General features: G+C 49.4%; 1 protein-coding gene and 1 pseudogene across 1 annotated transcript in view; both read right to left on the reverse strand.

Annotated features, from left to right (window-relative positions):
* The window catches only part of LOC135915987 (uncharacterized), a 118,590-nt gene that overhangs the window by 48,241 nt on the left and 48,679 nt on the right, over window positions 1-21,670 (reverse strand). The gene's annotated exons all lie outside the window — the stretch shown is intronic.
* LOC135916006 (U2 spliceosomal RNA) lies at window positions 6,283-6,463 on the reverse strand (annotated as a pseudogene).

A 21,670-nucleotide genomic window follows, 5' to 3' on the forward strand; every position in this document is an offset into this window, starting at 1 on the left:
TACGTTGCAATATTTTTCAGGCCAAGGCGTTATGACAGCATATGGCAGGAAAAGAAACCAAGCAGTTTGCATTTTTAACACGAAAGTGTTTTATGCCGGGCTCCACCAAAAATCTTTCCCATGTGCGTACGTAAATCATAACGCAAATCCGCGAAATGGCGATGCCTTGCCGTTTTGGGTATACTTCTTGGTTAGGTAAGTAGGCATAGAAAGGTTAGAAATATTTGCCATATTAAAGGCGTTGTGCTGTTGATGACGTATATTTGTTGAAACGAAAATATCTGCGTATTTGTTTTATCACGAAATAATTATGTAGAAAAGATAGCCGGTAGCCTGGACACCCATAAGAATATACAGTAAATGTGGTAGTGCGTGATGCTACCGCAGTTCAAACGAAGCAGTTTTGCCACATACGCTCTCGCTGTCGCGTCGGCTATACCAGAGTCTTTTAACACTTTTTAAAAGTAAAAGCATTTAAGGACTCTGGATAAACCTGTCACGCCTGGCTGCCTCCGGGGTTTTGTTTATGCGGCGCAGCGGCACAAGCGTCGCCTGCTTTTTGTTGCAGTCACTGCTTCGAGTGAAACTATGATTCATAAAAGACTGCACACCTATAGACTCGTATTTGCGAATGTGCAACGAAACTGCCATTGTCTCGTGCGTTAGAAACCCGACTGCGGCAGCTGCATTCTGATGAGGACAGAATGCAAAAAAAAAAACATTCGATGTCCTGTTTTTTGCTTGGGTGTTTAAGAACACCAGGTGGTCAAAGCTATTCCGCAACCGCCCACTACGCAAGGCCCCAGTTAAGGTTACCACTACAGACGTGTTTGTTGGCTTCTTATGATATGACTAATAAAAATCGGGCCTCTCGGTTAACCCCCTTTTTCCTCGTTTATTACACAACGAGGGTCTCCAATCCGGCAACATTGATGCCTTCAGGTAGCATGTGTGGGTTTATTGACCGGTTGCCTTTACCCAAAAATATCACGCTCTCATGACGCCTGCGGCAGAAAGGATGTTCCACATCCGCCGCCAAGGTCTGCGAGTGGTGGCGCTGGCTAACACTCCCAGGGTTCTACTAGGAAACATAAACACCCAAGAAAGTGGATGGGGAACCGGCGCCGCGGTAGATCAATTGGTAGAGCATCGCGCGCGAAATGCGAAGGTTGTGGGTTCGGTTCCCACCTGCGGCAAAGTGTTTTTTCATCCACTTTCATTTACATTACTTTATCGTTTCCTTATTTCATTCATTAAGCACAAGTAATTTCCCCTATGTTGTATTTGGTGTCAGTGTTTGTTGGCTTCTTACGATATGACTACAGACGCAGGTGACTCTGCAGCCGACAATGAATTAAAATAGCGTCTCCTGCAAAGATGCAGGAGATGTCATGTCGGAAGATGCTGATCAAAAGCCCGGGAACTTATCTTTCCTGGAAGTGTTTCTTCCTGGTACGGCATAGTATACAAGGCGGTCGAAACTATCGCGGTCATTTTCAATTTAAACCGAGAAAATAAACCAAAATATTTATGCGGCATTTTTAATATCTTTATGGTTTCGGTTCTCACATAAAAAGGACAGTGAATTGAACTTGAGCAGAGAACCATGTAAGATCCGCTGGCACCTGCGAGTATACGTGCGCTTCGCTGAAAGGAGCCTGGCGAGGTCAAAGTAACGCAACGGATCATCCCTGTGGACCCGCCAGCCTTTCTTTTATTGTTATTTGCGTCTCTGTTATTAGCCAAAGCGACAAAAAACAAGAAGCGGGGAGTACGCAAAGGATCTTACAGACTACTTTGTTTAGCGCAAAAAGACAGACACAAGAATGACGACAGGACAAGGCGCCTTGTCCTGTCGTCTTTCTTGTGTCTGTCTTTTTGCGCTAAACAAAGTATTCATGGATTCGCACCAACTAGCCCGCCAACGCATTGTGCTGAACGATCTTACAGACATCGGGCTGTGCCCACTGCGGTGAATGGCCGAATGACTGAGCAAATGTACTGATGTTTACACGGTGTTGTATCTACCCAGTCCATGATTGTATTACGCCTGGTGTTACACGGACGGATGGGCATACATCCACGTCTTGTTCCTTTATGTTCGTCTATCAGTTCTTCCGTCAATGTAACACTATGCGCAATACAATCACGAACGTCCACCAACTAGCTCCGGTGATTGATCTACCCACTCGTCCTTTCCGCAATATACTTGGGTGCACTATACCCGCGTACTGTTACGAATAAAGAATTAATCCATTCCTGCTCGAATATTGAATGCACTTATTATTCCTGCAACGTCACATCCCTGCATTGCTCACTGTCCCTTTGCGAGGGCGCTATAGACCAGAACACGCTAGTCTCGCACCCAGACTAACCGAACGCATACTCTCGCAGCCGGGTTGCCCGGTCGACCGGCGCCGTTTTGTACTGGGCTGCCAAAGTGTGTTCGCCGGCGAACAGTAGACATGGCAAGCGCCAGCTCTAGGGCTCCAAAGTGCGGAAATGTGCCCGTTCACACGGATCCAAAGTACAAGAAGTCATCTGGGCATCATTGCGTCGTGTTTGGATGCCAAAACAACCAGCGGTAAAGGAGCAGGTTGCTTAGCGCTGTTTGCGAAGAGCACAACACACGTAGGGAATCGTGCCGGTGCGGTGTTTTCAGCCTGCACCGATTTCCATCCGCAACGAAGAATGCCAAGCTGCGCCACCAGTGGATAGCTGCAGTGAATAGGAAGAACTACCAACCCAGTGAAAATGCACGAGTGAGTATTCAATCTGTGTATATTTTGGTGCCACGTTCAACTTTGCGCCCTACAAACGTAATATGTGTAACACGCAGGTTTCCTCCGAGCACTTTCTGGGCAACAAGCCTACAGAGCAGAATCCCGCGCCGGTGCTTCGCCTTGGCTTTAACAAACAGGCAAGCCTTATCGTGTTTTCATTCAGGCAGAGCCCCCGACGGTTAAACGGAACAGTTGAGTTTGCGGTTAGCGATACTTGCAGCGCACGGAATGACCATTAAGCGTGAACGACAAGTTGTAGGCCTTGCTGGTGAGCGTTATTGCTAATGAAAGTAAACCGAAGTCTGCTCGTCACGTAGCATGCGTCCACAAAAACGTAAACGACGACTACTCGTCACCGAAGGTGTTCTTGCAGCGCACCTACCTTTACGAGCTGGTGTTGCAGGTGTCATTCGTAACGAATTCATTTGAGCCTCCTGAGCTCTAAAGTGCGTGCGGGCTGTTATGCGGGGCAAAGCGCAAAATATTTCCGTTCATATGGCGAGGAAAATAAGGTGCTTAATTATTCTTGTATTTTGTAACAAAATTTTGATCGTTCTCACTAGTTTTTTTTTACTGTTTTTTTTTCTAAGGGAGCGCCAACAATCCGATGGCCTCGCACAATCGAAACAGGTCTGGTACCAGGTAGCTGCAGTTGGTGGGGCTAATTTCTTGGAATGCAGGTGCGGTTGTTGTCTTGTACCAAAGGGGTCCTGATGATGCAGCTTTAAGTAAGGATGGTAATTTTACGTGCCCTGTCATGGTTTGTGCAACTGTACAACACCTGCATCTGTCATGCTCGCCCTGTTATACGGGCTTTGACTGCACATGTAGTTGAACATTATAACTACTGTAGTTCCTCATTTTCCAATGAGTGCAGATTTAGCATCATATGCTGCTTGTTCGAGTGCTGTAGGCTTTTGTTCTGGATGTTGTACTCTTAAGTGGTTGCACGATACAATTGGCCTGGTGTATTTTCTATATCATTTTGAGAGGACTTTATATCTTCGCAACAGTGATGGCATGGGAAATAACTACAGCCCTTCTTACTATAACATCTATTTTGTTTTCGATGTGCAGGTGGTGAAGGGCAGGCGTCTGCAAACCAGGCAGTCAAACGACCTCGCCAGTTGGTTGCCAAACGCGGCCAACCCAGTAGAGACCACGACAAACAAGACCAAACTGAAAGTGCAGATGACAGTGTTCTGCGTGCTTTAATAATATATGGCACCAACACAGTGCTGTAAATTCCTTCACAGGTTACGTGCCAAAAAGCTCACACGTGTTCTAGCATATAGCGCGCGGTTTGTACAAACGTAATAGCGTACCTACCCGATGTATTCGCTTCTGCAGTCTGCACAGCACTCAGTGTGTCCATTGAGGACTTGCATGAGGTCTTGAAGTTTGATTGAATCCAGACAGCGAAATTGACAGGTTAGAAAAAACGCGAAACACGCATTCCGCCCAGCTAAAAAGCCCAAGTTTCGCTTTCGCGCCGGGTCGCATCTCCCGGCGTGGCAGCCCAGTCCTGCTACTTCGCGGCGCTTGGGATAGATGGCGCGACCGGCGCTCATCAATATGGCGGCGCCCTTTGAATTCACGGTGTTCTGGTGTATAACGTAAAGCTATTCCAAACTTTTCTATCCCAATTCTGCAATAAGCCCTACGTGATAGGCCAAATTTTCTTGGACCACCCCCGCTTCGCATGCCTGTCACGCAACGTCACGAAAACCGCGATAGCTCCCCATCTGATATCACGTGTACACACTGATTATGTATGATTGGACCAAACAAAAGAAAATAGTTATTTCTGATTCGACGCCTTTTCGCCGTTAGCCCTCTGCTATTGGCCAGAAGTTTAAGGTTGGACCCACTTCACATGCCTGTCACGCGACGTCACAAAACCGCTAAAACTCACAGCGTCAAAGTGACGTGTACGCGTTAAAGAAGCATTCATATGCCGAACAAAACTGAATTTTCTTATGAATAGCCGCAAGCTGCCCCGTTCCGAAATGAACAAAAGATGGCTGCCCCCAATTGCGCAGGCACTGGCTACTCGCACGTGCCAGAGAGCATGGGTTTATTTGCGTATAATAACTTTTTGCGTGGCCGTGTAACGTTTTCGAACACTTTCGGCCCGCTTACGACCTCGCTCTGCCAACTGTTACTTGTTGAGGGTCCGTTTTAGCGGCATTCTTAACCCTCCCTCGTACGCCGCCGCGATTTTCGACCAGCCACCGCAAGATAAGGGAAAGCGGACCAATGGCAGGCGCCGGCACGCTCTTGATCCGGTTATCTATTTTTAGTATGCTGGCTCGGCCCCATCGAAACCCTCTCCACTTGAGCGTGCTCCTAGCCTCCTGGCAGCCAATTACAACCAATTACAAACGAAAAACCGCTCAATGTAGACAATGTTATTCATCTTGAAAGCAAAGTAACCTCCTATAATCTAGGAGAGCGTTTGATTTGGCTGTTCAGGCAACGTTGCGGATCACCGCCCGATGCTTGCGTCGGCGGTTATGCAAATTTGACGTCAGGAGATTGGAATAAAAACATATTGGATTAGTTTTACGTTATAGCGCCCCTAGTCTGTTTCTCGAAGACATTTCTCATTCTGTGTATTGGATCAAGTGTCGAATAGCGTGATACATATAGCACGTTTCAGCACCGGCAAAATTAGGAACACAAATATTCACCGACAAATCTAAACATACAGGCGCGACGCTAGAAAAACAGAAGAAAGATAATTGAAAAAGAAACTTGGTGACATCCCGAGAGCTCGCCGAAAACAAAAGAACTTAAGGTTGAAATAAAAACTAAAGGTACGCCGAATGTTGGGAGAATGGAAGGTCGGTTTAGAAAAACGGGTTTGGTTAGGAATATACTGCTGTTACAAAAGTAAAAAAAAAAAACTAATTTTTCTCAAATAGTATTTTTGAAATCAGCCAAGTGACTGCGTCCCGCGTTTTGATCAAATACAGACATCGAAAAAGCACCGTCGTTTTTGCAAACGACGAAGCTGCTGCGCACCGCAAGCACTAGCGTACAGAGCCGCCGTATCCACCACTTCTACATGATGATGACGATTCATTGACATCCCCTTTGAAACGTAGCCGTGACAGACAGTCACCTAGCCTGCTCGAGTTAATCAGGTATACTATACATATTTTTTTCATTTTAGTATTTTGTATACATTTTTAAAAATCCCTTTTCACTTCCATAAAACTTCTATAGGGTGCCCAAGCTAACCTTAGCCAGCTTAAGCTGTTCAACGAAAAGAAAAGTTATTTATAAAGCACGGTGCAAGATACGATTTTAAGAGATACGGTGTTCGGCTATCAAAATGCAAACAGAACACCCTAGGTTTTATAAGTGTACCTTGCACCGTGCTTGATTCTTTCTTCTTTTTTTTTATTTTACAGCGAAGCTGCATATGGCTATATGTATGTTCTAGTAAAAGTTGCGTGCGTCCATCGAGCCGTGTAGATAGAGAATTTCTCCCCATACGTGGATCCATTCCGAAGATAGTGCAATACCGGGCCGACCGGCGGCGGAGCTGAAGCTGCCTTTAAACACTCCGCCAACATGCAAAAATAAGTTTATCCTAGGTCCAAATACAACCGGTACGCGATATTAAGCTGATAAGAACGGATGCTACACTTTGAGCCGCGTTGTCCATGTGTACTTTCGCACCGCCCTCTCTCTATTGGCATTCCAAGCGCTTGCATATTGTTGCGCACTCCAGGGTAGCGTATCGTACTGCTGCCGAGAAGTAGCGGCGCCTGCCCATCGAAGCTCAACCGACGTTACTTATTGGGTAGCGTGGCGTTGTCGGCGGGCTGCAGGCATCCGGTAGACCATAGCGACCAAGCAAGGGCGAGACGATTTCTAGTGCGAAACTTGCACGATTTGTTCAAAGGTAGATGAAAGAAAATGAGATGTACATGAAGTGATTAAAAGTACATTTCGGAGAACCTTAAATAGGCTGCCTACAATCGTGGGCGAGATCTTGCTTCCGTCGACGTCACGTGACCGGCACAGAAAGAGCTGCTGCAGAGAGGAGCTATACCGAGTTTGCTGCAGAGAGGAGGTCGTCACACCTCCTGGAATTGTAGACGCCTGTCCGTCTCTTCTGCGCGTTGCGGGTTCGTGGAAGTTCTCCTCTAGGTCCAATTCGAGGAAAGGGCCTCTCTAAACTCGCACACCCATACACACATACACACACAAAAGGGGCATGTACGCTGCGGGGCTTCCGGCAGACACTCGAAATGGTCATGGCGAATTAGGAAGTCACGCTTCATTTCGACGAGGCCTGGTGGGAGAAGGTCGGGTGAGAGGAAGTTATTTGTGCACGAGGAGCGGGACACCAACCCTAACAGCATCTCCGGCGGGGGAGAAAGATCCCGACGTGTAGGGGCCAGCAGCCGCTGTACGAGGAATCGGCGTTTCGGTAGCAGAATTCCCCTTAGAGGTGACGAACCCTTAGTCCGTAGCAGGTAGATACCTGGGAGTGGTCATCAGTCCTCGTGGCGCTCTTGTGACTTTTCTCCCTGGTCCGGTCCGGTGAAATTGGTCTTGCAAGCAGGTCTCGCAACTTTTCGTCTCCGGCGCGGGTAAGCAATCACCCCAGAACAGTGCCGGACCCACAACCACAAAGCAGCGAACACAAGGCCACCCTCCCCCAAGACACACCCGGCTTAAAAAAAAAAAAAGAAAACCCGCTACACCTTTCCGATTCCTTACGCGCGTCCCCCCCCCCCGCCCCTGAACACTAAAAACAGCCATTTCTTGAAAGCGTTAAGACGTGGTTATTAAAATCATCTAACAATCGGCTACACTTCGGAAAAACATATGAATTCGGGGAAACGTATGAACGAACGTAAAAATGCCACGGAAACCCGGATGAGCATGAGGCTTTCGTTACTCTAGGGCCAACGACTCAAACCATCGGCATTGCCGTTAAGCTTACCCTTCTTGTAGCGAATATCGAAGGTGTACTGTCGAAGAGCCAAGCTCCAGTGCAAGAGACGACCGTTTTTCGTAGACATGGACTGGAGCCATGTGAGGGGACAGTGGTCAGTCTCTATGGTGAACCTTGAACCAGCGATATAGCGAGCTAGCTTCTGCACTGCCCATACTACGCAAGCGCATTCTTTTTCTGGTGCACCGTATGCTTCCTCACGAACTGAAAGCTTTCTACTGGCGTACAGTACAGGGGGTTCGTTCTCGTCATCTCTCTTTTGACAGAGCACCACCCCCATACTCCTGTCATTGGCATCACACTGAAGAATGAATGGCTTAGAGTAGCCGGGCGCGTTCAACACTGGCTGACTCGTTAGTGCTTTCTTTAGCACACTAAAAGCCTTTTTTTTTGCGTCATCCCACTTTACCGTTTGTGGTTCTGTTTTTCTGAGAACATCCGTTAAATGACTCGCAATCTCGGAATACCGCGGGATATATCTTTGGTAATAACCCGCCAAGCCAAGGAATGATCTGATGTCCCGCTTGGTGCGTGGTTGCGGCAAGTTGTCTATTGCGGTCAGTTTAACCTCGGAAGACCGACGATGGCCTTGCCCTATTACATGACCTAGATAAGCTAGTCCCGTGCGCCCTAATTGGCATTTGGGAGCCTTAACAGTTAAGTTGGCCTCTCGTAGACGACACAGCACGGTTCGCAGGTGTTGCATATGGTCCGCCCATGAGGAAGAAAAGATAGCTATGTCATCGAGATAGGGAAGTGCAAAGTCCTCCATTCCTTGTAGCACCTGGTCCATAAGGCTAGAGAAGCAATACGGCGCATTCTTCAATCCAAAGCTCAGGACTTTCGGATGAAAGGTTCCCATCGGGGAAATAAACGCCGCAAGCCTGCTTGCCCTCTCGGTCAACGGCACCTGCCAATACCCTCTGACTAAATCGAGCGTAGAGATGAAATTAGCACTGCTCACTTTTTCAAGCCTTTCCTCGATATGCGGTATTGGATAAGTCTGGTCCTTCGTGATTAAATTGAGCCTGCGGTAGTCGATACATGGTCGCGGCTCCTTTCCTGGGACCTCAACTAAGATAAGAGGCGAGGTATAATCACTCTCTCCTGGCTCGATTACACCTAGCTCTAACATCTTGTTTATTTCAGCGATCATGACTTCACGTTGACGAGCCGAAACGCGATAAACTTTCGAACGAACTGGGTCCGACGAGGTTAACTCGATATCGTGAACGATCGCAGTGGTCCTGTCCGGTGTGTCTGAAAATACTGCTTTAAATTCAAACACGAGTTCCCGCAGTTCGGCCCTTTGATTGGGATTCAACTCCGCCTGCTCTAATTTGTCAATGGTTTCGTGAATGTCTTTTGCCTCCGTCACCGCTTTTAACTCTGGAAAGTCGACAGGCATTTCCTCAGGTTGGTTAAGGGACATGTTCACAATGGCTTCCCTCTGCCGGTAAGGTTTAAGTAGATTGCTATGGTACACTTGTATTGTCCTTCGTTTTCCCGGTACCGTGATTACGTAGCTTGTTTCAGATAATTTCTGAATTATGTCAACCGGTCCTTCCCATTGAACCTCTAGTTTGTTTTTCAACGAGGGTTTCAGGATCATTACCTTTTCCCCCACTACAAAGCGTCGCGTGCGAGTCATCCTGACATAGTAATGCTTAGCATTGTTTTGTGCCTTACGCATTTCCTGCCCTGCCTTTCCTGTCCCGAGAAGTGTGCAGACGGTCCAACAGCTCTAGCACGTATGCCACAACCGAAGGATCGTCTGCCCGGCCTTCCCAGGCTTCTCGAACAATGCGAAGATGGGAGCGAAGGCAGCGTCCGTAAACGAGCTCTGAAGGCGAAAAACCTGTTGATTCGTGCAGTGCAGTTCGAAGCGCGTACATTGCTGCAGGCAAGCAACTCTCCCACTCGGCTTTGTGCTCATAATAAAGGGCTCGCAAAAGCCGTTTCATGACTGAGTGGACTGCGGGGCCGCGTGACTGAGTGGACCGCGTTTGACTGCGGGTGGTACACTGAGCTACGAATAATTTTAATACTGCACCTTTCCAGAAACGTCGAGGTCAGTGCGCTCGTAAAGACGGATCCTTGATCTGACTGAATTTCAGCGGGAAACCCTACTCGCGCGAAGATAGATAAAAGCACGTTGACGATCTCCACCGAGCTTAGTTCCTTGAGAGGCACTGCCCCGGGAAATTTCGTTGCGGGGTATAGTGCAGTTAGAATATGTCGACAGCCAGACTGCGTTGCGGGAAGTGGTCCCACTGTGTCTATTATGAACCTGCGAAATGGCTCCGTGATAAAGGAAACAAGTCTCATTGGCCCTTTAGCCTTATCTCCGGGCTTGCCTATGCGTTGACCTGTGTCGCAGCTTCTTACAAATGCTCCTACTTCTCGAAAGCCGCCGGGCCAGTAAAATTCCTGCAATAAGCGGTCCTTTGCTTTACGAATGTCCAGATGCCCTGTCCAAAAGCCCCCGGCCGTGAACCAGGTGCCTGCACGATAGGGATGCGGCACCACGAGTTGGTCGAATTGCACTCCCTTTCGACTGGTGTACTTTCTATAGAGGACGCCTGCCCTCTTGAGGAACTTCACGTTCTGTTTGGCCACACCTTCTTTAGCGTCCGGCCTTAGGTTACGCAGGGTGGAATCTTTTTCCTGCTCAGCAATCAATGTGGCAGGGCTTACATTCAATAACCTTTGTCTGCATTCTACCTCGCGATGATGATGATGAAGCAACATTCACTGGGCCCGAAATAAATCGGTGGTGCATGCAGGCACCAGACGGGGTGGTTCCCTAGTTACGGGACCCATATGTTTCCAGCAGCTCCTGGCCCCTGTCCGTCAGTGCGAGCTGAATCGGTAGGGCGGGGCTGGATAACAAGATCTCCCATCGCTCAAGGGGTTGGGGACTGGGGGTGTTGGTGGGAAGGGGAGGAGGGGGGGTCTTGAGTTCTGTGCACTCTGCCAAGACGTGCGGCAGGGTGCCCTTTTCTCTTCTGCAAAAAGGACAGAGCATATCGTACTCCGCAGGGTACATGCGGTTCATCAGTACGGGATGCGCAAGCGATCCCGCCTGCGCTCGACGCAGGATCGTCTGTTGTTGCCTGGTGAGTTTGGGGTGCGGTTCTGGCAGTCTGCACCTTTCTTCTCGGTACATCCGGGTAATGTCCCGAAAGCTGGTAACCGGGTGCGGTAGCTCTGCCGGCTCGTGCTCGGCCCGGATTGACATTTCTCGGGCATGGTAGTCGGCGATGGTGTTGCCTGCTACCTGCGAGTGAGCCGGGACGCACATGAGCTCTATGGCTATTCCCGGAGGCTTGTGCTTGGCTAGAATGGCTCGGGTCGCGGAGGAGATTACCCCCCCTGCTGAAGCTTCTGTAGGCTGTCTTTGAGTCGGTGACTACGGTGTCCACGCTCGGCTGTGCGAGTGCGAGGGCTACGGCCGCTTCTTCGGCAACTGCGGGGTCTGTTGTCTTCAGGGACGCGCTGACGATCAGCCTCTCTTTTGAAGTAACCACCACGGCTGCACGGTCACTGTGTTTTCGGAGCGAGGCGTCCGCGTAGAGGACCCTGGGGTTCTCTTCCAGCTTACGGGCTAGGGCTTTGGCTCGCGCGGTGCGCCTCTCGTCGTCCTTGCCCGGCGTCATGTTCCGGGGAAGGGGTTTTGTCTGAATTGTCATTTTCCAGTCTTCCGGAAGGGCCGTCTTGATGAGTACTGGCTCGATCTGCCATCCTATCTTGCGTAGGACGGCTCGTCCGTGTTCCGTGTGACTGAGCCGGATTCTCTGATTAGAGAGGTGGGCTTCGATGAGCTCCTCCACCGTGTTGTGGGCGCCCATGTCTAGCAGTTTTTGCGTGGACGAGTATATGGGCATGCCCAGTGCTTGTTTCGTTGCCTTACGAAGCATCGTGTTTAGGGTGTCCCTATTCGCCTTCGTCAGCTGGAGATACGGAGTAGGTAACCCGCGACACGACGAACGCGCGTACCAGGCGCATGGCATCGTCCTCTTTAAGGCCTCGGTTTCTGTTTGATACCCTCCGAATCATACCAAGTATCTGTTCGGTTGTAGTATTGATCTTTGTGATGGCAGCATGTGCCTTTCCGTCGCTCTGAAGTAGTAGGCCGAGAATCCTAATCTGCTGTGTTGGCTTGATGGTCGTTCCGGCGATCGTAATAATCACGTTCGGCGGCAGCTCCTTCTTGGTTTTTCCCGGTTGGATAATGAGCAGCTCTGATTTCTGGGGAGCGCAGCTCAGTCCGCACGACTTTGCGTACTCGTGCACGGTCGTTGCCGCCCGCTGCAAGACTTCCTCCATCCAGGCGTCGGATCCGGCTCGGGCCGTCCACACCGTAATATCGTCGGCGTAGAACGCGTGGTGCACGCCTTCGATTTGCTTGAGTCGATCAGGCAGAGGCAGCAGGGCCAGATTGAAGAGCAGGGGCGACAAGACCGATCCCTGAGGGGTGCCCCTATCGCCGAGCTCGACAGGGTCCGACTTCTCTTCCCCTATCCTGATGGTCGCCGTTCGGTTTGACAGAAAATCTCGCGAGACATTTCAGGCTCTGCTGCCTTCCTGACCTCTTCATTAGCTGGTGTACTTTCCGCATTATCCCCTATAGGGCTGTCCTGTTCGGTACTGGGTGACGAATCCTCAGTCAAACCTGTTTCCTTCACCACTGGACATTCGTACAGTGCCTTGGCCGCGAGCTCCCTTGCCTTGGAACGAGTTAGGGCTTGCACTGTTCCCTCACTAAACCCTATTCCCTTACGTCGTAGCAAATCCTCTGATTTGTTAGAAAACAAATACGTATACTGCGGCGGCAGATGTGCCGAGACGGCGGCTTCAGTGTCCAGTACTCCAAAAGGGCCTTCGATACGAATCTTGGCCACTGGGAGACAAACATTGGAGGCCTCTCCGGCTTGCCTTATCGAAGCACATTCCCCTGTGAATTGGCCTTCCTCTACGTACGACGGATGCACTACGTCTATTGTGGCTGCCGAGTCGCGAAGCACTCTACACGGTTTGCCGTTTACCACGAGGTCTCTAATGTATGGTTCTAGCAAGTTCAGATTTTCTACGTTACTACTTAGTGACATCAATACTAGTTTGGGATTTCTACACCCCACGGAGATATGCCCCGTTTGCTGGCAGTTGTAGCAAACTACTGGTTTCTTGGCCTCGAAAGTTTTTTTCCTTCTGCCTTTCTGCACTCCGTTCAGGTGGTTCCTTTTCTCCCTCGCTTTCCTCGTCACTAGTTTTCATCGAATCTGCCCTTTCCATTGTTTTATACCGACTCGACTTTGACCATCGCTTTGGCATGTCGAGTCTGTATTTATTCATCTCCTTCTTAGGAGCTTCGTTGCTTTCGTCCGCACGGCGAGTTACGTACTCCTCAGCGAGATCGGCCGCTCTCGTGATAGTGTCTACGCCTGGCCTATCCTGAACCCAATACTTGATGTTTAATGGCAGCCGGCGATAGCACTGTTCTAAAGCAACGCACTGCATTGTCTTTTCAGCGTCGCCGAGTGCACCCTCTTCTCTGAGTTATTCCTTCAGGTGTACCTCCAAGGTGTATGCAAAATCTGAGTATGACTCACTTTTGGTCTTCTCGACTTCCCTGAATTTTCTCCTGAATGCTTCCGCTGATAATCTGTACTTTTTAAGCAGCTTCGCTTTTACTTCATCGAAGTCCTCTGCTTCTTCTTTCCCCATGCGGGCGATGATATCTGCTACCTCACGTGGCAGCAATGTAAGCAAGCGTTGCGGCCACGTGTTTCTCGCGAATTTTGCCTTCTCACACGTGCGCTCAAACTGTACCAGAAAAAGACCTATGTCCCCTCCCACTGCGTAGGGTGCCATCAAGTCTGTCATTCTGCGCTCGCTTTCGCGTGCATCTGTGCTAGGTATTTCAGAATTTTGACCTTTCAAGAGCTCAATCTCTAGGCGCTTCATTTCAAGGTCGCGCTCTTCTTTGTCCTCACGTGCTGCACACTCTTCTTTGGCCTCACGTGCTGCCCGCTCGCACTCTTCTTTTTCTTCTAAGCGCTTACGTTCTTCTTCTTTCTCTGTAATGCTCTCTAGGCATTCCGTAAGTTCATCGTCGTCTACCCTGGTCGCTTCGATCGCCTCAATGATCTCCGGCTTTCTCTTTGATTCGGCAATTTGGAGGCCCAATTCTTTGGCCAATTAAACTCAACAATTCCGGCTTCTTTAGTGCCTTCAAGTTCATGGCTGCCCTTAGTGCTGCTAACTCTTCACTCTATAACAACCTTGACGTACTCAAACTTCCGTCAAAGGTTCAAGAAAAATCACTGCACTGTACTTTCCAAAAAATACATAAAGACAAGTGATACCTCGTGAAGAAAAGCCGTGCACTCACCATATGCAGTCATGAATCCAGACACCTTCCTTCAGAACGGTGTCGCCAGGGCGAATCGGCTACGATCTCGTAGTTGTGATACAAGTTGGGGTCTCCAGGGTTCCGTATCCCAATCGCTGCCAGTCTGTTGCGTACTCCAGGGTAGCGTATCGTACTGCTGCCGAGAAGTAGCGGCGCCTGCCTATTGAAGCTCGACCGACGTTACTTATTGGGTAGCGTGGCGTTGTCGGCGCGCTGCATGCATCCGGTAGACCATGGCGACCAAGCAAGGGCGAGACGATTTCTAGTTCGAAACTTGCACGGTTTATTCAAAGGTAGACGAAAGAAAATGAGAAGAGCATGAAGTGATTAAAAGTACATTTCGGAGCCCCTTAAATAGGCTCTCTACAATCGTGGGCGGGATCTTGCTTCCGTCGACGTCACGTGACCGGCACAAAAAGAGCTGCTGCAGAGAGGAGCTTGCTGCAGAAAGGAGCTGCTGCAGAGAGGAGGTCGTCACGCCTCCTGGAATTGTAGACGCCTGTCCATCTCTTCTGCGCGTTGCGGTTTCGTGGAAGTTCTCCTCTAGGTCCAATTCGAGGAAAGGGCCTCTCTAAACTAGCACACCCACACACACACAAGAGGCCTGTATGCTGCGGGGCCTCCGGCAGACACTCGAAACGGTCATGGCAAATTAGGAAGTCACGCTTCATTTCAACGAGGCCTGGTGGAAGAAGGTCGGTTGAGAGAAAGTTCTTTGTGCACGAGGTGCGGCACGCCAACCCTAACAATATCTCCTTTCCTTCCGCTCTCCCGTAAGCGTGCTGCCCGCCAGTACTGCGAGGCAGAAAGAAATGCGAGCCGCAAACTTGGAACGTGTCACCGGAGCAACGGCCAGGTTTGAGAGAGAGTTTGTGGGGAAACAATTTTGCGTGGCCTGTGTAGTGTGTGACCGCTTGTTGTTTTCGAGTGATCTTAAGACCACTACTGCACTCCGGGACGTCGACCAACGCACGATTGCCTTGGCAACGGTGAAGAAGTGTGCGATCTCGGAGCGCGGTCCTTGCAAAATCCTCGAACACGTCATATTTTCAAACCTGTGTTATGATCGACCTTTCAAGTGTGAGAGACATTCAGGCGAACGTTCCCATGAAAAGATGATTTGCCTAGTCCCAGAAAAGGGCTGTTACGGTAAGCCTAGACATCGACATGTCAAGTGTGAAATGCGTTCAAGCGGGCGTCCCCATGTCGACATAATTGCCCTCTTCTCCGAAACAGCGCCACTCCTTTTATTCCCTGAGTTGACACAAAGGGATGGACGAAGGAAAAAGAAATCCGAAGGTCAGGAGCTCGACGGCAGAACCTGACGAAAACCCTAATACTTCCACAGGCTCCCCAAGAAGACGTCGACGACAACAAGACCGCAAGGGGTTATTTAAGGCCGCCCTGGCCACCGTGTTAATCAAAACCGCTCGAGACTCGGATGAGAGTCACAACCATGTACCAATGAACTGAACACAATATTTTCTTCTTTTTTTCATCATCACGATACCCGGCTTCGACATAGTTTCCTCATTCTTGCGGTGAAGACCCACCTCACCCGGTCAAGATCGTATCCACTGGTTGGCAGCAATGGCATACTCCACCCTTCGTCCTGGCTTCAGCAGAATGGTGAGCGCTTGACTTTCTTTGAGAATTTGCGAAGTTTTAGGTCTTATGTTTTCTAAAATTGCAAATTATTTTCTGTACGTGCAGGCTCCTGTTGAAAGCTTCCTCACGTCACAGCAGAGTAAGAAAGTACTCGTTCGGCATTGACCATAGATTTAAGCAAATGGAGAAAGCCAGAGTTATTAATTTATGAAGAGCTGGGAATTGAGGTCGGGAAAAGTCAGAGAAGGCCGCAGCTTATTGAGGCGATTGATAAGTGTGAGGCTCTTGAGGACGAAATTTCAGAAGCGTGGGAATAGATAGAGAAACGAACTAAGAAAGCTGAACAGAATGCTGCAGAGAAAAGACAGAGCGCTGATCAAAGCGAAGCTGCAGAAATAAAGGAATGAGAAGAGAAGAAAGCTGCAGAAGAAAGACAGAGAGCTCACGAACTAAATCTGCCGATTGCCATGCAATCGGCAAATGACATCTCAATAAATGAAAGACGTTCAGGTGCAGCAGGAGTAGAAATAAGTGATCTCACAGAGGAAATTAATGAAATTTGGAGGAATGGAACCGTCCCATATTGCCTTGGAAAGCAGCTCTCGCAGTACTCAGCCCCAAACCTGGCAAAACACCTAGTGCTGACAACTTGAGGGCCATCTCGCTTACATCCTGTGTGGGTAAGGTGGCGAAGCACGCGGTCCTCAATCGACTCTCCTAGTTCTTGGAGAATAACGACATTTACCCCCACAGTATGATAGGATTCAGAGCAGACCTATCCACACAGGATACTATGAAACTGATTAAGCATCAAATCACAGACGACTCTAGCGACACTCGGACCGTTTTGGGGCTTGATCTTGAAAAGGCCTTCGACAGCGTTCTACAGTCACATATCCTGGCCTCAATATCTCGGCTCAATCTGGGTGAGAGATTTAATAACTTAGTCAGATCGCTCCTCTCGGATAGGAAAGCTACCCTCCGGGTGGCCGATCTCGAATCACAAATGCTGGAACTTGGCGAGAGGGGCACGTCATAGGGGGGGTCATTTTCCCTTCTTTATTCAATATAGCCATGGTCGGCCTTAGCAGAAAGCTTTCGAGATTGAAGGCATCAAACAAATCATGCATGCTGATGATATAACTATATGGTGCACAGGAGGCAATGATGGTCAGGTTGAGGGAGCCTTACAGGAGGCCATAGACACTATCGAAACCTATATCGAACCCGCCGGTCTCAGATGCTCCCCTTTGAAGTCGGAACTCCTACTATATAGTTCCAAGAAACGCGGTTCAAGGCTCAAGGAATGGACATCGTTAGAAGACAGAGACCTCAACCTATACACTAGAAACGGTTGCTTCATACCCGGAGTCGTTTCAATCAAGATTTGGGCATGATCGTTGAGTCAGGGGGTACAAATGGCAAGACTATAGGCAAGCTAATTGCTAAAACTGAAAGTGCCGTTCGTTTAGTTCGGAGGGTATCAAATCGGCATCATGGACTCAAGGAGGATAACCTCATTCGACTAATGCATGCTTTCGTTCTGTGCCACTTTACATACGTGGCAGCCACGCATCGACGGAAACGAGCAGAGCGGGACAAATTGAATGCACAGCTTAGGAAGATTACTAAGCGGGTTCTCGGGTCACCCGTATACACTTGTACAAAGCGCTTAATGCAGCTTGGCATTGACAATACTCTGGAAGAGATTGCAGATGCGCAGGAGCGCGCACAGCTAACTCGCCTCACTACAACGAAGGCAGGGAGATCCATCTTGCAGGAACTCGGATATCACCCCGATACCGCAGCGGAGGAGCTCTCTGACGTACCTCCATCGATTCGTGAGAACATTATGGTCGCGCCCATACCTAGGAACATGCGCCCTGATCATAATCGAGGTAGGAGGAGGGCAAGGGCGGCCAACCTCCTTAAGTAAATACACAGTGATCAGCGACAGGTCAGCTTTGTGGATGCCGCTTCTTGTAAGGGACGTCGGGCGTGCACCATCGTCACTGTCGATGGTCGGAAAGGAATCACCAATGCTGCCTCAATTTGGTCTCGAAAATTGCTGAAAAAATGGCTATTGCACTAGCCCTGCTGGATAGCTCACGGGATGTCATCTATACGTGATTCAAGGTCTGCAGTTAGAGCATTTGAAAAAGACACCGTTTCCAAACAGGCCCGAGACTTCTTGGGGGCAAGGCAATCCCGCACCACTTCATTTAGTGGTTTCCCGCACATCAGGGTCAGATAGAGGGTGCTCCTCCCAACCTCAGCGAGTCGGCTCACGGGGCTGCGCGCGAACTTGCCCACCGTGCTACCCCCGACCAATCGGAAGCAGACTACCCAGAGAACAGGCACACGCTCTCCACCTACAACGAGATTACTAAACATTACTATCTCAGCCGGAGAACCTGCTTCGTTCCTCATCCGCGGCTCAATAGAGCTCAAGCACTAACACTCCATCTACTACAAACGAATACGTATACCAATCCGTCGCCCTTACACGCAATCTATCCGGATACTTACACCGATGGTACTTGCCGGAATTATCGAGAAATAGCCACGTTAGAACACATGCTCTGGCGGTGTGCCCGGTCACGCTCTATCATCGATAACAGCTCGGCCAGATGGGAAGTGATTCTCCACAGCCCTCTTCTGGCTGAACAACTCTGGGCTGTCCACCAGAGCCCACGATGCGGCCGAGAGGCTTGGCCTTCCGGTTCCCACGAGGGAGCGGCCCGCTTCGTGATGACTCGCGATCTGCAGGACTTCAATATGATTTTATCATGCCATGCCATACCATCTCATGCCGTCGTACAAAGTAAACGATGACATGGGATCGTTTCTCGTTACTTTTGAACCAACCAGCGAGAGAAACGGGTTGGCACTAGAAAGGTGGCCACAACAGATTCTGACCGTTCTTCCTGGCGAAGCAACGGAAATAATTGCAAAGCTAACGACAGGCGACGCAGATGACTATTAGAAAGTAAACGCTGCGTTGCTAAGAAAATATCGGCTCTCAGCGGAGGCTTTCCGTCGTCGTTTTCGGGAGACAGCTATAAGGCCGGGCAAGTCTTTTCAAGATTTCACTTATAAACTGAAAGCCAATTTAATTGAGTGGCTAAAAGGGGAAGATGCGTTTGGTTGTCACGACAAGATTGTTGAGTTAATCTGCTTGCAGCAGTTCTATGGGTCCTTGAGCGAAGAGATGCGCCTGTGGATTCAAGATAGGTCAGGCGGAAAGGACTTGGAACGCGCTGCAGTGCTAACAAATGAACTCGCAGCACGGCGCGAATACGAAAAAACGCGTGTCAGGCCATTCACTAAATTCAGCAAAGAGGAAAACAGGCGCCCCATTCACCACGAAAAGGCTGGAGGAGGGACAAAAGACGTGCAGCCCGATAATTCAGGAGAGAATAACACCGCAGTAAAAGACGAAATAAAAACAGAAAAAGCGTTTGAGGATTGAAAACCGGTCGTCTGCTTCCGTTTAACAGGAGCCTGCGCACCTTGCGATAGGCTGTCGGAAGCTTAGAATTGTTTTTATTTCATGAAAGACGTCGATGACAACTTGGCCTTCTTAGAACCTTACCTTCGCGACCTAGTAGTGAATGGAATGCCGGGTAAAGTACTTAGGTACTCAGCTGTGACAATGAGGATTGTCCACCCTGCGCTTGTGAAACCTGAGGATTTCACCGGGGAATACGCGTGGATCCGGCAGGTAGTCGAGAAGAATAGCGTTTGCTTGCCCATAGCCGGCGTAAAGATTGAAAGGCCGTTTGGACTATTGCTGACTGAAGCAGCAGTATCGAAAAATCTGTCGAAACAGTGTCCCTACTTATTTTCACATCACTCGGAAATGATGTTGAAGAAAAAGGGCCTCAGTTTTGGCGACAATACAGTCAAAGCTTTCACGCGTTCCGAGTATTAATAGATCGCGGTGAAGATAAATCACGACAAAGAAGCCAAAAGTATGCCTCATGACAGAGACACCCAAGTAGCACAGCACATGGCTAGTGAAATCAATGAAAAAAGCGCTAGCGAGAAGGCATCCGGGTTAGTGAGAATACCGCAGCAAGGGCTAGAAGAGGAATTAGTGACTAATTTGGTACTAACACATGCGGGAAGCTCTTTAGACCCACTGAAGGTTGTTAAAGAAGGAATCGCGACGGAAAAAAAAGCGCAATTACGTCGCGAAAGTAGAAACAAGGACTATCCCGGAGGACGTTCCTTGCGGATACGATACCAGCTGAAAGAGTCCCAAAAGGTTCAAGGAGGCGTTGAAAAACTACCTCGTGACTCCGCACTTCGGCGACTTTCTGGAATCGTCAAAAGGAGAGGAGAATGCCAGGTCTGTCCAGCAGGGCAGGAACCCGACGCCCGGGAACTTCAGAGGTGCATTAGGCGAAGCCCTTAGGTGGCAAAAATTGTTTAAACAGCACAAGATCAAGCGAGCGAAGTATTTGGTTCAGCGAAGAATAGAAGTCGCCACACGACAGCCCGTAAGACAAGAGAACAGGCCATCACGCAGAACTTCAAGGGGCTCGTTGTGGCGGGTGAGAAAACGAAGACGTCCCCTAACAACAACTCTGAACGCGTCTCTGCAAGTAGGGGTCTGGCTGAAAGGTTCACCCGGGCGGAGATATGCGTGTAGGAACAGGACCAGTCAGACTGTCACTGCAGTACAATGCGCCGAGAGAGTGAGGGAAAAGGGAGGCTGGAAATTCTTCCCGCGTTTACCGGCTCCTTTTGAGGGACGGAAAAGCAAGTTGCAGGCACACGTAGTGGCAGACGACAGAGGGCAGCGTACGCCTGGCAGCCTTTGTAGCCTTCGGCGAGGCCCGAAGGCCTTCAGACGAGTGCGCATTAGAGGTAGTAATTGTCGAATTAGGCGCATCTATAAGTTTGTTTGTTGTAAAGGGCCCCTTTTCGTTCTTCGAAGGCGTTTTGTTTGTCCGTTGTGAATTTATGATTAATGCCATTGCTGGATTTCAATACGTTCACGGTCTCTCCACAACCGTGGCTTTCTCGGAAAAAGGAAACAAAAAAACGTTAGGCATTAGGCTAGGTGAAATACGCACTGAAGTCTGGTTTTCTCCTTTATTATTTTTCAGGAATCTCGAACGAGGGCTTCGCGTACGATTCTGTCCTGTCGTCTTTCTTGTGTCTGTTCTTTTGCGCTAAACAAAGTATTCATGGATTCGCACCAACTAGCCCGCCAACGCATTGTGCTGATTCTGATAGGGTTTTAGGTAAAGACCGTGTGAACTTGGCACTTCTCGTGCTGGGTTAAGTGCCCTCTGTTTGTTGTACTTTGGGCTTGGCGTGGTTTACTTCCAGAAGGTGTCGCCAGGCAGGCCTTGCAGCGATCGGCGAAACAAGCAGAGGCACGAGGTCTACCGGTCTCTTCGAGGCCCTTGGATACTGCAACCCCTTCGAGACCTCCTGTGGCGACGGACGGACTGCTATGATCGACCTGTCAAGTGTGAGAGACATTCATGCGTACGCTTCCATGACAAGATGATTTGTCTCGTTCCAGAAAAGGCTATTACGATAAGCCTGGACATCGACCTGTCAAGTGTGAGAAGCGTTCAAGCGGGCGCCCCCATGTCGACACAATTGCCCTCTTCTCCGAAACAGCGTCATCCCTTTTATTCCCCAAGTTGACACAAACGGAAGGACGAAGGGAAGAAAATCCTAAGGTCAGGAGTTCGTCGATGGCAGAGCCTGACGAAAGCACTAATACTTCCACAGGCTCCCCAAGATGACGTCGACGACCACAAGACCACAAGAGGTAATTAAGGCCGTCTTGGCCCCCATATGATCCATCTGTCAAGTGTGAGAAGCGTTCAAGCGGGCGTCCCCATGTCGACACAATTGCCC

Source organism: Dermacentor albipictus, chromosome 1 (assembly GCF_038994185.2).
Source record: "Dermacentor albipictus isolate Rhodes 1998 colony chromosome 1, USDA_Dalb.pri_finalv2, whole genome shotgun sequence".
Taxonomy (NCBI): domain Eukaryota; kingdom Metazoa; phylum Arthropoda; class Arachnida; order Ixodida; family Ixodidae; genus Dermacentor; species Dermacentor albipictus.